Raw genomic sequence first — 2,821 nt, 5'->3', positions numbered from 1 at the left:
ATTAGTAAAAATCATACTTCACATTTATTGAGCAACTTACGTGTTTAATCTCTCCCATCAGTATAAATACAGGCTTTATTACTAGCCCAGTTTTCTAATGAGGAAACAAAGAGCCCTCACAAGCATGAAGCAGCATTTTTTAAAATATATTTTTATTATTTCAGAGAAAAAGGAAATGGGAGCGAGAGATAGAAACTTCCCTGATGAGAGAGAATCATGGATCGGCTGTGTCCTGCAAGGCCCCCAGTGGGGATCGAGCCCACAACCCTGGCCTGTGCCCTTGATCAGAATTGAATCTGGGACCTTTCAGTTCACAGGCCAACGCTCTATCCACTGAGTCAAACTGGCTAGGCGGGCATGAATCAGTATTTAGAGTAGATCATCCTACAGTGGTGCTGGTGGTGATTATATTGCCTGAAAGGCATTTATTTTTGAGGGGATCTTCTATATATTTCTTGAATATATTCCGGCAATTTGAAATTGCAGCAATTTCTTATACCCTCAGCATAGGGAATTTACCTTACACCTGCCTAAAATTTTTTAGGCATATATTCTAAGGTACATCAACTCTTTATAGATTGTTTTGAAATGTTTAAAATTAGTAATCAGATGTTTAAAAACAAAATACCTATGAACTGAAAAATATCTTAACATGGATGCTTTGATTTCCCTGTGTAAGGAAGCAAGTTTACTAAGTGAGCACTAACAAAACAATTATGTAAAACTCTGAACACCTATTTACATATAAGTAAATCTCATAATATCTGCATTTCCCTCTATTCTGAGACTAGTAAAAATACTGGCAGACTTTATTCATAATCAAAATGTTAGATAAGTTTTTATCAGCTGATGTCTTATTCAAAATGGACTGAACAGTGAATAAGGCTGGGTGCCTTTTCAACTCTTCCTTGGTTTTTACTACAAGTCCTTAGCATGTTGTGAGCCTATAAGAGCTTTTTTTTAAAGATGCCAAGTATGAGCAAAGGTCATACTCTATATTGACATTTTGTTAATGTCATCCAACTAGATTCTGTAAAATGTTTCAGCTCTAGTAATTGATAACATAATCTAATAATTTTGGACTGCTTGACTGATGAGATTATCAGCATTACTTTTTCCTTCCAGGTCCTAGAATAAACAAATGCATAGAGGCAGAAGGCAGCTCAGTGGTTACCAGGGGCTGAGGGAGGTCAAGGGGGAATAGAGATTATTGTGTAATGGACATAAAGTCTCAGATTGGAAAGCTCAGAGGAAGAGAGAGGGATAGAGAGTTAGAAACATCGATGAGAGAGAAACATCGATCAGCTGTCTCCTGCACACCTCCTACTGGGGATGTGCCCGCAACAAAGGTACATGCCCTTGGCCAGAATTGAACCTGGGACCTCTCAGTCCGCAGGCTGACGCCCTATCCACTGAGCCAAACCAGTTAGGGCTCATTTAACATTTTATTATGCTTGCTTTATCATTCTTATTCCTCTCATTTCTCCCCTCTAAAATATATGTATATATGTATCTTTTCTGAACTAGCTGAGAATGTATTATAGATGTAATTGCACACTTTCCAATAAATACTTCAATGTGTATTTCCTAAAAACAAGGATACTCTGTTATATACCATAGTGTAATTATTTTAAATCAGAAAATTAATATTGATAACTGCCATTACCTAATATGCACACCTAAATCAAATTTTTTGTCAATTGTCTCACTAATGTTCTTTATAGGAAAAGGAAACAATTTTCCTCTTGGTCCAGGACTTAATCCAGGATCATGCATTGCATTTGTCATGTCTCGAGTGTCCTTTAATCTGGAGCAGTTGTTTAGTTTTTGTCTTTCATGACCTTCCTTTTGTCAGGACTAGAATATTTATGTCCCTCAGTTGGGGGACCCTTTTACTCTCTTTAACCTCTCCCTCCCTATCCCTCTTCCTCTCTGTTAACCACCATACTGTTATCTGTGTCTTCGAGGTTGTTTGTTTGTTTTTATTTGTTCATTTGTTGCTTTCTACCAGTTTCTTAATGGCATATGTGACTCAGCGTTATAATTCTATTGAACAGAGTTGCTGTAGAATTCTGGCTAGCACCTGTCTTACTACCTAACACTCCCATCATCTGTTTTTCAGTCCTGTTGTTGGTACATGTTCCACTCTGAACTCTTCTTTTCTTGAATCTGAATCTAGAAAGTGTTTCCCAACTTTGTTTTCCTAGTGTCTGGCTTATTAGGATTTCTGGCTTATTCCATAGCTTGGAAAGAAATAGTAGGAGTAGGCTTGAAATAGAAAGGGAAGGGAACTACGGTATACTTTCTTTAAGGCCTAGGCAAGTCATTTTTCCTATCTTTCTGGCATTGTGTGCATGTAAAAGAATTAATCAGGCGTAGAGCCCAGGAATCTAGGTGAGATACTGAAGTTTGAGACCTGCTTTCGGCATTTACTGTCAAAGTATGCAGTCACTTCTGAATAAGTTTCATCTTCCTACTAGGTTGTGATTCCTTGGGATAGATTTGTGTTGACAGTCTCCAAGTTTACCACTTAAACATTTTTTTCCAATCATCTCCACTTAATCTGTGGTTGAACTTTGGTTTTTAACACACTTGCTTACTCACTTGGTTTACTCACATGGTGTACCATCTAGTGGTAATAGACGGTAACTTTCATTCCTCAGTTTAATTCTGTGGTGCTATAGCCAGGGGTGGGGAACATCTAACCCGTGGGCCATACAAGGCCCTCAAAATCATTTGGTGTGGCCCTCCCAAGGCATTAGGGATGAGTTAATAAAATGTTTGACCAACTATAACAGGCTAATTTTTAAGTCGATAATTT

At 37.9% G+C, this 2,821-nt stretch overlaps 1 protein-coding gene across 1 annotated transcript in view; it reads left to right on the top strand.

The window, feature by feature from the left end:
- Positions 1-2,821, top strand: part of KIF11 (kinesin family member 11) — a 49,319-nt gene that overhangs the window by 31,761 nt on the left and 14,737 nt on the right. The gene's annotated exons all lie outside the window — the stretch shown is intronic.

Source organism: Myotis davidii, unplaced genomic scaffold (genome assembly GCF_000327345.1).
Source record: "Myotis davidii unplaced genomic scaffold, ASM32734v1 scaffold271, whole genome shotgun sequence".
Classification (NCBI taxonomy): Eukaryota; Metazoa; Chordata; class Mammalia; order Chiroptera; family Vespertilionidae; genus Myotis; species Myotis davidii.
This window is presented reverse-complemented; position numbering and strand designations above follow the sequence as displayed.